This window comes from Mirounga angustirostris, unplaced genomic scaffold, assembly GCF_029215605.1.
Source record: "Mirounga angustirostris isolate CCGP_5_RB_7025 unplaced genomic scaffold, mMirAng1.0.hap1 SCAF_6, whole genome shotgun sequence".
NCBI classification, from domain to species: Eukaryota; Metazoa; Chordata; class Mammalia; order Carnivora; family Phocidae; genus Mirounga; species Mirounga angustirostris.
Genome location: NW_026991714.1, coordinates 114,487,316 through 114,500,786, shown reverse-complemented (window position 1 = coordinate 114,500,786; position 13,471 = coordinate 114,487,316). Strand labels below are relative to the sequence as shown.

At 39.0% G+C, this 13,471-nt stretch overlaps 1 protein-coding gene across 6 annotated transcripts in view; it reads right to left on the bottom strand.

The window, feature by feature from the left end:
* MAPK8 (mitogen-activated protein kinase 8) overlaps positions 1-10,598 on the bottom strand; it is a 112,919-nt gene extending 102,321 nt beyond the window's left edge. For 5 of the 6 annotated variants that reach the window (XM_045878273.3, XM_045878274.3, XM_045878272.3 and 2 more), the window contains exon 1: positions 10,439-10,598. The gene's annotated coding sequence lies outside the window, so the exon portion shown is untranslated. Of the gene's footprint in view, positions 1-8,949; positions 9,129-10,438 lie in introns of those variants that run through there. The other variant, XM_064594937.1, reaches the window with a different exon arrangement.
* Between the last annotated feature and the right edge of the window lie 2,873 nt (positions 10,599-13,471).

Here is a 13,471-nt window from a genome sequence, read left to right as displayed (position 1 = left end):
TATTCTCTTTTTCATCGCTAAACCCTACATTTTCCTTTACCCACTCACTTCTCTGTTTCACCTCATGGCTAGTCTTTAAAAAGTTGTCTACATATACTGTATCTGCATTTGCTCATTTCTCATTCACTCTTAAAAAAATCTTCATTCAGTGTCTTTTAACTGACTTCAATTTGCTTTCTTTCTCTTTATTTTAATAAAACTCATCAACATCACAAACAATTTCCCACGTAATCTCTGTGCCTGCTTCCTCATCCATAAAACAGGAATAACAGTAAACAGAGACTACCTCATAGAACTATTGTGTAATGTTTAAATACTTTAACATAGGTAAAGCCTTAGAACAGTGCATGATAAATGATAAGAACCAAATAACTATCAGCTATTATATTATTAGAATATTCTGGATTCTTGTTTTCCCTTGGTTTTGATTTTTTATTTCTAGCTTATTCAACAGTGTGTGAGTCCTGGAGGAGTAAACCACCTCAGATTTTTGTGGGGGGAAGTGGTAAGATACAAAATAAACTATGAAATATCCATTAAACAATTAGATCTCTACTGAATTTCAGCCAAGTATCTTCACCCACAACATAGCTACCCCAAACCTAACAGTCAAATCAAACTCACTCCCTCCACTCCCTCCCCCACCTCCATGCTTTCTAGACTTGCAGATTTTTGCCAATATCATTTTTCTAAGCCTAAGTCCTTCTTGTCCACATTCATTTGCTGCTCACTTCTACATAGCTTACCTCTCTACCTTGATTATATGCTTCCAGACAGCAGACTAAGTTACATTTCTGGAAATTGCCTCTGGGTGCTAAGCACACAGAAAACAATCTATTTGTATTATCAAATAAGAAACAAAAAAGTTACTAACTCTGCATTCACTGTCAAATGATCACTAACTTGTCTATTAGACATTTTTAAAACCACAAGTCAAGTTTATTTAATGTTGAAAAACTTCACATTGCTCTAATTACTCTCATAATCCCTCAATTTCAATTACTATTCATATCCTTTAAATATTCAGCAAGTATACAGATATTTTGATCCTTGTTTCATACATTGTGGAGGAAAACTATGTTTTAAAAACCGCTGCTACCAATGCAATAAAAGAAAAACTAGGGGTGTAAAAGTTAGGAGAAGGGAGGTAAAAATCGGAGGAAGTAAAAAAAGGATATATGATTTATACTTGAAAATTAAAAATTCGGGGTGCCTGGGTGGCTCAGTTCGTTCAGCATCTGCCTTTAGCTCAGGTCATGATCCCAGGGTCCTGGGATGGAGCCCCATGTCAGGCTTCCTGCTCAGCGGGGAGCCTGCTTCTCCCTCTCCTCTCCACCTGTGCTCTCTCTCACCATCTCTGTCTCTCTCACATAAATAAAATCTTAAAAAAAAAAAAAGAAAGAAAAATTCAACTACAGTATTACAAACAGTAACAATTTCTAAAAGGGAGTTTATTTAATATACAAGTATTAATCAATAAGCAAAATAAACAGCTTTCTTATATACAACTAGGTAGAAGATAAAATGGAAAAAAAAATGCCAGCAAAAGAAACAACAAAAGAAAGAAGAAATAATACAAAACCTAAAAATGCTATAGGAACCCAAAAAGGGACTTGAAGAAATGAAAAGATTAAGTTTTCCCATATTCTTGGATAGAAAGAACACCAAAAAGCTGCCAATAAATACAAAGAAAATCTTAAACACAAACTGAATCTATGTGATGTAAGTTAATCAAGGTGGGAGGGGTGGTGGAAAGAAGGGCATATTAACTTGAAAAGGGCATGAGAAAATGTTCTGGGTGATGGTATGTTCTGTATCTTGATCTGGCTATTGCACAATATATAGGCAAAATTCATTAGGCTGTAAATTTAAGGTTTGTGCATCTTACTGTATGCAACCTTTACCTCCATAAAATAAGTAATAAAGTCATCCCAACAGAAATGGCAACTAGACTAAATGGATTGATTGTAAAATTTATATAAAATAAACAAGATGCAGCGTGCCTGGGTGGCTCAGTTGGTTAAGCATCTGCCTTCGGCTCAACTCATGATCTCAGGGTCCTATGATCAAGTCCCATGTCAGGCTACCTGCTTAGTGGGGAGTCTGTTTCTCCCTGTCCCTCTGCCCCTCCTCCCTGCTTATGCTTGAGCATGCACGCTCTCTCTCAAATAAATTCTTTAAAAAATAAAAATAAAAAATAAAATAAACAAGATGAAAGCCAGAAGAGATTCTGGAAAAGAAATGAAAGGGAATTAGTCCTAACAGAAAACACAATATAAAATGCAATAATTAAAACACGACAGTTTGGTTCCCAAATGGGCAGACAGATCAGTGGACCAGAAATGGCCCCAAATACACATGGAAATCAGTAAATTATAAAGGCAGCATTTCAAATCTGTAAGACAAAAATGGATTATTTAATAAATGATGTTGGGACAAGTGAATGGTCATACAGTGACAAAAATAAGGTTGAACCTATACATCATACCTTATCCCAGAATAAATTCCAAATAAGTAAAAAAAATTAAAAAATACAAAAAGATAGAGATGAACAACAACAAAAAAAACCATAAAAGTACTAGAAAAATAACACTTGAGAATTCTTGTATAATCTTGAGTCAGGGAAAGACTTTCTAATGATGACATACAATTCAGAAGTCAGTACTAAGATTGGTAAGCATTTTAACTACTGGGGGAAAAAATTCAGCATGATAAAACCACCATAAACAACCTAAAAAGTAAAGAGCAAATTAGGAAAAATACTTCCAAAAAAATAGCACAGAGCTATTTTCCCTAATATAAAAATAAATTCTACAAATCTAAGAAGTAACAAAGTGACATAAAAATAGGCAAGGATAGGGACAGTTCACAATAAAGAAAATACAAATAGCCCTTAAAAGACAAAAAGATGTTTAATGTTATTCATAATAGCAGGGCTGATGGAATGTAAGTTGGAACTATTTCCACAAATATTTTGGCAGTATCTATCAAATTTAGAAAGTACATACATTCCAATCTAGCAAGTCCACTTCTGGATGTGTTCTATACAAACTGTTAAAAAAAAAAATGTATATATAAGGAATCCATTGTACCACAGCTTTTGATAGCAGAAGACTGAAAATCACCTAAATGTACATCAAAAAGGGGGCTACTTAAATCTATGTTATACATGTATAATGGTGTTATAGACTGAATTTTTGTGTCCCCTTTGGGACTTCGGGAGGTAATTAGAACTACAAGAACTCATGAAGATGGGCCCCCCCATGATGGGATTAATGTCATAAAAAGAGAAAGAGAGAGCAGACACTCCCTCTCTCCATGTGAGGACACATTGAGTTGACATTTGCAAGCCAGGATGAGTCCTCACAGGAACCAAATCTCTGAGCACCTTGATTTGCACTTCCCAGCCTCTAGAACTGGAATGTCTATTGTTTAAACCACCCAGTTTATGGTATTTTGCTATAGCAGCCCAAGCTGATTAAGACAAATGATACACTGTGAAGGTGTTAAAAAAAAAAAAAAAAAAAGAATAAGCATGGTATTTATGTCCTGGTATGACTAATAGAAAACCATCCTAAGCTATATTGTTAAGTTAAAAATAAAAGGTAAAGGATACTGTGCATAGTATGCAACAACTTAAATGAAAAAGGAGGTGAAAGCAGAGAAAATACATTATATATGTAAGACGTACAATCCATCACTGGCAATTCTAAAATCTGTAAAGCTCAAAAAAAGTATGTTTTTATAAGTTTAGTACAAACCTATTTGGTGTCAAAATCTGACAATAATTTCCATAAGACTTTATAATCTTTATCGTTATTGTACTATTTATGCTTCTGATGCAGATATATTAATGTATTTAATTACAAGATGCTACAAATTCCCCTCCAACTAGGGATTTTGAATAATACAGCAGATGCACTATATTACCTTCCCACAGCACCCCTCCCCCTCAAAAAACAAAACAAAATGCCTTAATTCTGAAATACATCTGGATCAAGGGTTTTGGACAAGGAATTATGTATCTCTACTTACTTGCACATACATAAACTATCTTTGAAGGGATTCACAGGAAACTTAACAGTGTTTCCATGTGGAGGAACTGAATGGCTGCACAGAATGGGAAGGAGACTATACTGTACATCTTTTTAAATCTTTGAAATTCTGAATCAAAGTGAGTATGTTATTTAAAATGTAAATAAAATTACTAAAACTTTTCAATTCTCAGCTATATACTTTGGTTTTTGCTTGTTTTGACTAAAAAGTAACCCTTTCTCAAGTCACAAAGAAATCTATATAATGATGGCTTTCCTTTATTTCACTTTTGGTTGACCCATATGGCAGCTGAGAGTCAGACAGTCACCCTCTAAGGAGCAAGTCAGGGAAGGGAAGGGTGAGTATCCATCCCTATTAACAGCTTTTAGCTGATGTTTTGATGCCTCATGCCAAGCAAAGAAGGTTTTTCTTTTCTAGTGACCCCAAAAATATGGTGGGCCTTGGGCCCCTCAGCAACAGGAAGTAGGGAAGCCCATACTTCTCAATATTAGAAAAACTTAAGAAAAGCTCCTAGCATAAATCTAGCTGTAAGTCTTCAGAGCTTCAAAACAGAAGAGTTTGAGGACTCTGATTAGTATTTGAGTAGCATCTTTTCTGCTTTTCATATACTTCTTTTAATACCTTATGTTCCAAAACGGTTTTGAGGTTTTAAGATTTATCTTTTCTTATGATTTAGATTTTGACTTATCTGTATCACACTCTCAACTTTAATAAGAAATTAGGAAAGAAGACATCTTGCTTTTTGTGGTTTATCTAGTGAGTATATTTTAAAAGGCAAAGTGAGAGATGTATGGCTTGGAAGTCCCCAAATGCCCCAACATCTAGCACTCAGGCTTCAAGGTTAAAGAAATTCCCAATGAAATGCCTACCAATATCTGGTTCCTTGCATTAGGACATAAATGCACTGATGTTTGTCCTTATTTCCCATTGGGTTATACTCACGGAAAGTAGAGACTAATTTCTACTTCCTGGTGCCCCCACATCACTTAATACCTGGACTGGTATAGATGGCTTCTCAGTGAATACTGCCTATGCAAAACCAGTATCATTTCATAGTTGCTGTCCTCAAGAAGGACTGATGTACCAATATAACCACAGAAACACTACACAGAAAACTTAGAAAAACACAGGAAAAATATTTCCAGATGTTACTGATAAATAACTTCCCTCGTTTTTCTGGAGACCTCTAGAAAATGCTTAATGAACTGTTGTGGTTACCCAGTCTCTGACAAATTTGCAATCTTCACAGAGTCAAAAATTCCAGTAAGCCTAAAGATGCAACAGTATTCCATTTTCTTCAAATACAGAAACAGGAGCTCCTAGATTACCATTCTTTTTAGAAATCTGTCAAAATCAACCTAGGAAAGCTTAGACAACTCTCTGCAGTGGGAAAAGTAAACACAGCAAAATAACTTGGTGTCAGAGAATGTGGCAAATGATTTTCCTTTAATATCTGCTTTTGGAATGTTTCCAAATTTAAAAGCAGAGAGGATAACTGGTCCAAATGTTAAATCATTTCAGTCAATTCAGATTAGATGAGACAACCCAATTTTAAATAAACCCCCAAAGATGCAGAGGGGAAACAACTGGCAGAAATTTTCTGGAGAATTCAGATGTATACATGAAATTAGTTTTTAATTTACTTGGCATTTTGCATTTGTTCCAAGTTAAAAATAGTAAGTGATAATAATAGCTAAAATTTCCTGAATACTTACATCTAGTGTTCTTCGTACTGTATTAGAGCCAAGCACTTTACATGCAATGCCTTACTTAAACCTTACAGCCCTATGAGATTATGTGCTGTTATTATTCTCACTTGACAAATAATAAAACAGGCCCAAAGATGTTATATAATCTGAACTAACCTGGCCATATAGTGAGTTAGATTTGGATCATGAATTTGAACTCAGAGCTACCTTAAAACTCATGTTAACAATGACTATTAAGTTTGGGCTCCTTAACTTCCTAAAAAACTGGCAGATTTTAACCAAACCTGACATACTACCAAAGGATAACAGGACACAGACATATATTTGTACTTTATTAGCTATATTTCTGATAAAACCCACCACCCTGAAAAAGAATGCCAGCTAATAAGTTTTCTAAAAGATCTTATTCAATACATACTCACATGTAATTTAAAAAACGGATTTCAATGAAATTTAGCCTGCCCAGATATTTGGGGCAGGCTTTTGTTTGTTTGGGGGAAGCCCTCTCATAAATCTTATAAAAGAATATAAATTCACTGTTTGGATATGCCTTTATTCCCACCCCTGATCATAAGCTTCTTAAGGCAACTATTCATTTGCACATCTTCCACTAACGCTCTGAGAGTAAGGAGTCTCATTAGTAAGCATGATGCTGTGGAATGAATAAAATCTATCATTCAAAAAACTCAAGCTTACAGTGAAATTTTTATGTTTTATAAGAATGGATTACAGAAAATATTTGACTTAAATTTTTCTGCTTCTGAAAATTACAAAAGTCTGTTTCATTGCTGTTCTTGACACAGGATTCTGATTATGACCCAAAGACTCTTTTTGTCCCAGTATGTTTTCTGAAGAAAAACCTATCTGAGGAACAACATTTCTATAAAAAAAGAATTCCAACAGCCTCAGTTTACAGTTCTAAATCCAAAAAGGTTACACAACTTTTCTACGGCTCAGGAACTTGTTGATGACAAAGTCTAGAAGACAGAACTGAGAAGTGAACCTAGGTCTGATTCCCTACAGGTCTAGTTTCACCTATCGCCCTGAATGTTAGGACAGCTCTTATTTCAAGACTCCTGTCTCCTTTTAGGTAGTAAAGTCTGTTGACTCAAAACTCATTTCTGAAATCAAAGTTCAAGTTAATCTGCATTAGAGTAAGAAAGCTAATTTTCTAAATGTTCATGTAAAGAGCTCATGACTAAGACAATAAGCATCACAGCTCTGAAACAGGCAAATGATTCATATCTAGAACTATGTGGCTATAATGACTTCCTTGCACATGAATCAGAAAGGCTACTACCCATACCACTGACTTGACCAGAGACCTCTAGAGAGCTGGCATCTTATGTCAGACATTATTTTATACTTCTACTTGTGCAACACAACATCTGAACTATCTAGATGATTCGAATGTGTCCAAACTCAATTGATAGACAAAACAGACTAACATGAATCAGACTTCTATTCAACCACTTAGACTGTCGCTAGGATTGTTTGTGACTGGTCACTTAAATTATTTCAAGTTGTTTCACTGGGCACTGAGTATCTTTACAAGGTCATTTCCATAACTTTAGGCACTAATCTAAGATTCTAACCTCATTAATTTGGGTAGAATTTATTCTTAAACTAATTTCCTTTCCAAGTGGCCTTTCTCCCAGGATCTAAAGGAGTATAAGGACATAGTTTCCTACTCCGCCAGGACACAAAGACAACCCATTTCAAACTAATTAATGGAATATACTCACCAAAAGAACCAGTGCTATCTCTTCCTTTAAACATAGGGAATAACTGCTAATGGGTACAGAGTTTTTCTTGGGGTGATGAAAATGTTCTGGAATTAGATAGTAGCGATCAATGCAGAACTTTGTGAATATATTAAAAACCACTGATGCACACTCTAAAAGGGTAAATTTTATTGTATGTGAATGATATCTCAATAAAGCTGTTATTTATTAAAGAAACAAAAGAAATTTGAAAACAAAACAAAACAAAAAAACTGCTTTAACATGTAGCCTGACAGTGAGCTACTGCCAAAGGATTTCTATCAATAACTCTTCCTGAAATTTAACATATTGTAACTAGGCAATAAAAGTTTGGTATCTCAAGATTTTCATTCCTTATCTTAATAAAGTATCATTTCCTTTTTACTTGTACTCTACATCAGGCAATAAGCTCACCTCAAATTCTCTCATATCCAAAACAAATGCTATGTATTAAGTAGTGAGTGGAAAAAAGATATAACTTGGATAAATAAGTATTATTTGGAGTTTTAGGCCCATACGCTTCACCAATAGAATTTTAAATTAAGTTAGGCCCAAATGCTTCACCAAGGTAGAATTTTAAATTAAACATTTCTAAAAATGCAATTAGAAATTAAACATCTCTGGGGCGCCTGGGTGGCTCAGTCGTTAAGCGTCTGCCTTCGGCTCAGGTCATGATCCCAGGGTCCTGGGATCGAGCCCCGCGTTGGGCTCCCTGCTCCGCGGGAAGCCTGCTTCTCCCTCTCCCACTCCCCCTGCTTGTGTTCCCTCTCTCGCTGTGTCTCTCTGTCAAATAAATAAATAAAATCTAAAAAAAAAAAAAGAAATTAAACATCTCTAATAAAACTTTTATGTAGCTTATTTCCTATAGTCTAGCTTTTCTGCTTATAGGCATCATCAGAAACTTTTCAAGCAACATTTGCAAAAAACCAATCATTTTAGACCCCTATTGTAATATCACTATGTCTGTGTGTGATACACATACTAAAAAAGACATTTTAGACAAGGTTTTGTTGTAGGATAGCGAATTAGAAGTGATAGAAAAAAAAAACTGATACTAAAATATTCAGGGGCGCCTGAGTGGCTCAGTTGGTTAAGCGTCTGCCTTACCCTCAGGTCATGATCCCAGGAGCCCCACATCAGGTTCCCTGTTCAGTGGAGAGCCTGCTTCTTCCTCTCCCCCCCACCCCCACCCCCGCGCCGCTTGTGCTCTCTCTCTCAAATAAATAAAATCTTTAAAAATAAATAAAATATTCAAAAGCCCCTACTGTGGCGACAGATAATATGTATGAACCAATCATTTAGCCATCTGAAAGTGACAGCTTACAAGAGGCTTACAAAACTTTACAGATAACCGTAAAGACTGGATTTTAAATATTATTCATTGTAAAGAGTTTTTCATCAATTTCTTATTGAAAACTTACTGTATTTCAGGCTAGGTGTTGGAGACAGATGCAAGACAGACCTGTCCTCAAGGAAGTCTCATTTTGATTCCTTGCTTTTGTCAGGCACAGCACTAAATATGTTCACTTACAGCATATGACCTCCTAGTTAACCCACAGGGAAATCCGAGATAAACATTACCAATGACTGTAAGACTGTAAGGCTGTTAAAACTGAAAAGTTAAATTTGTAAGTAAAGAAAGCCATTGTACATTTAGACCAATCTCCTAACTCTACTTCCCATTACAACATTGTAAGTTCCAGATGGTACTAAAACAAAAACAAAACAGTAAAATGACCCAGAGTATAACTATACCTTTTTTTAACACACACCACTTACATAATTGTCTCATTTAAAGGGACATCTACTTTATTTCCGTCAAAGCATCCTCTTCCATTACAAGATATTGCTCTTTACCTTCAAACTCTCCATCTGAGTACAGTACTGAACAGTTGCTGAATGAATGAATGAAATAAACAGATGTTCTAATTGCCAAAAAGACACTTGCCGGATGCTTATCTCAAAACACAATGGACTGACAGACCAAAATTCTATTGAAAAGACTACTGAATTTCAGAGGTAAAAACAGTAACCACTGAACATTGATACCATGCAGTCAACGTGCTATTAAGTTCACAGTAAACATCTGATGCGAACTCTCAGAAATTAAAAAATGAAAAGTGTTCATCACAATATTCTAAAATGGACTTGGTTCCACCACCTAAGGATTGGGAACACAAGTGCAAGACAAAGAGAGGAGAGGGTGGGGTAAAAAAGTCAAAAGGTCATCACCGAGTGACCCTCAAGAGAAAAGCCCGCTGACCACTGAAGCTCGCTCACAGCTTGATGGACACCTTCCGCGCAAGTCGAGGGCCCGGGCTCCCCCTTGCCGCTCAGAGCCGAAGGCCACCCCAGCATTTTTCGGCGCCGCTCCCTGCATCTGCCCAGAACCTTAGCACAAAGAAACCACCGAGAAACAAAACACGGACCCTGTGGGCGCCAGTCAGGCGTCGGGACCCGGCGACCGGAGGAGCGCTCTCGGCTCCCCATCGCCGGGAGAGGCAGCCAGGGCGCAGCGGGCCGCCCAGGCGCCTCCGTCCGGACCTTCGCCGAAGTGTTTCAGAACTTGCCACCCACCCCCCGCTCCATTTTCCCCTCCCGACGGGGACGCGGGACCCGCGCGAGGAGGGCGCGCGAGGACGGACGGGTGGAGCTGGGGCGGGCGGGCCGGGGGCTGACGGCTGGGGCGCACCGGGGTCCCGCAGCCCCACGCCCCCTGGCCGGCCCCCGCCTCCCCGGCCGCTATTGTTCCCGCGCCGCCCCCGCCCGCCGCGCGCCCCCCGCCGCCGCGCGCTCCCGCCCCCACTCCCGGGAGGGGGTCACGGCTGAGGAGAAGGCGGCGGCGGCACAATAACATAAACACGGCGGGGCCGCCGGCCACCGCGGCCCTGCGGCACCCGCCGCACTCACCCCGCAACGCAGCGAACGGCGACAGGAAAGCCCGCCGGCGGGACAGGCGCCGTCCGGGCGGTCACTACGGCCGTTACCCAGGGCTGCTCGCGGCTCCGCACTCCTGGCCGCGTCGTCCGGCCTCGGCCGCTCCGCTGAGTAACAGGGACGCGGGCCGTCACCGCGCACGCCCGCCCACGTCATCGCGCAGGGCCCCGCCCCCGCGCCTCGGAAACGGTCCGCGGGGCGGAGCAGCCCCGGGGCCCGGATTGCGGGGGCGGGGCCGGCAGTCCGGGGGCGGGGCTCCTCTAGGGGCAGGGAGGACTTGCGGAGGTCTCCTGGAGGCGGAGCTGCGGGGAGGGCTTCTGAGAGCCAAGTGTGAGGGGCGTGTCGGGGAGCCGGTGGGGCGGGGCCCTGCTCCTGGCACGTGGCGGCGTGTGGCCAGAACTCCCAGCTTCTGGCCAGGGGCGTTCCACTAGTGGGAGCCAAAGCGTCAGGGGCTCCTCGCCTCAGCGTTTGAAAGTGAGGGAGCAGCCACGCCGGTCTGAGCACACACCCGACAGACAAAATGCTCCTTACCTTGACCGACAACACATTACATTCTGAGGACACCTGTCCAGAGCCCAGCAACCTACAGTAATTGTTCTTTTCAGCCACCTGGAAAAGGCTGCCTCCTGTTTTCCCCAAATCCACTGTGCCAGATTCAATGTATTACCTTATTTATCTCTGAGCCCCACAAAGAGTGTGTTTGTTAGTTATAACAGTGACAAATTGGCAAGCCCTTACATACCCAACAATGGATTTCTAAATTACATACATCCATGCAATAGAACATATCTTAGCAATTTAAATGCCATGTGTTCAAGGAATTCTTAACAATGCAGGAAAATGCTGACAATATATCATTAAGAGAAAGAAGCAGATCTGTATATAATGATCCTACCTATATGTTATGTATACATGGAAAAAACCTGAAAAGAAATTTGCCAAATTATTTTAACAATAGTTCATCATTGCCCTCTGGAATGAAAGGTGAATTGGTTTTCTTTTATACTTGAGAATTTTTTTTCCATGGTTCCCAAATGAAACAGTTATGTTCATAATCAGAAAAAAGTACATTACTTTAATAATGAATACATAAATATTTGTTGAATAAATGAGTGAATTCAAGTCACTATCTTCCCATGTCCTGTTGGGCTGGCCTGTTCCCAGTGATTCTGAAATGAAATATATATGTGAGCAATCATTCATACATTCTCTCCCCATTGTTGATTGTTTCTTTTGCTGTGCAGAAGCTTTTTAGTTTGATGTAGTCCCATTTGTTTATTTTTGATTTTGTTGCTTGTACTTTTAAGTGTCACCAAAAAAATTATTACTAAGACCTGTGTCAAGGAGCTTTATTCCTATGTTTTCTCCTAAGTGTTTCATGGGTTTCAGGTCTTTCATTTAAGTCTTCAATTCATTTTGAGTTAATTTTTGTGAGTGATGTAAGGTACAGGCCCAGTTTTTTTCTTCTACATGTGAATATACAATTATCCCAGCATCTTTTATTGAAAAGCCTATCTTTTATCCATTGAATATTCTTGGTTCCCTTGTCAAATATTACCCGAGTGTATACATCTGGGTTTATTTCTGGGCTCTCAATTCTGTTCCATTGGCTGATTTGTCCATTTTTATGCCAGTACCATACTGTTTTGATGACTATAGCTTTATAGTATAGCTTGAAACAAGGTAGTGTGATGCCTTCTGCTTTGTTCTTCTTTCTCGGGATTTCTTTGGCTGTTCAGGGTCTTTTGTAATTCCATATAAATGGAATGGGAAAAAAATACTTCCAAACCATATAAGGGGTTAATATCTAAAATATTTAAAAAGAACTCAGATAACTCAATAACAAAAAACCAAGGGGCACCTGGGTGGCTAGGTCGTTAAGCGTCTGCCTTTGGCTCAGGTCATGATCCCAGGGTCCTGGGATTGAGCCCCACATCAGGTCCCTGCTCAGCGGGAAGACTGCTTCCCCTCTCACACTTCCCTTGCTTGTGTTCCCTCTCTCGCTGTCTCTCTCTCTGTTAAATAAATAAATAAAATCTTTAAAAAAAAAAAAAACCCAAATAACCCAATTAAAAAATGGACAAAGGATCTCAACAGACATTTCTCCAAAGAAGGTATATGAAAGTCCAATAGGTACATGAAAAGATGCTCAACATCACTAGTCATTTGGGAAATGCAAATTTAAACCATGATATTACCTCACACCTGTTAGAATGGCCATCATCCCAAAGACAAAAGGGAACAAATGCCTGCAAGAATGTAGAGAAAAGGGAGTCATTGTGCACTGTCAGTGGGATTGTGAATTGGTACAGCCACTATGAAAAGCAGTATGGAGGATCCACCCCCCCAAATTAAAAATAGACCCACTATATGATCCAGTCATTCTACTTCTGGAAGTACATCCAAAGAGAATGAAAATACTAACTTGAAAAGATATCTGGACTCCCATGTTCATTATTTACAATAGCCAAGACATGGAAACAACCTAAGTGTCCATCGATAGATGAATGGATAAGGAAGTTGTGGCATAAATATGTACAATGGAATATTATTCAGTCATGAAAAAGGAGGAATCCTGTTATTTGCAACAACACGGATGGACCTCGAAGGCCAATGTTAAGTGAAATCAGTGAGACAGAGAAAGACAAATACTATGTGATGATCTCACTTATATGTGGAATCTAAAAATAGCAACAACAGCAAAACCAAACTCATAGAAAAAGAGATCAGATTTGTGGTTGGCAGAGAGTTGGGGAAGGGGGGATTGGTGAAGGTCAAAAGGTATAAATTTCCAGTTGTAAGATAAACAAGTACTAGGGATGTCATGTACAACATGATGTCTAGAGCTAACATTGATGTAGGATATATGGGAAAGCTGTTGAGAGAGTAAATCCGAAGAGTTCTCATCACAAGGAAAAAAATGTTTTCCTTCTTTTCTTTTTATTGTATCTATATGAGAAAATGGATGTACACTGAAACTATTGTGGTAATCATTTCACAACATAT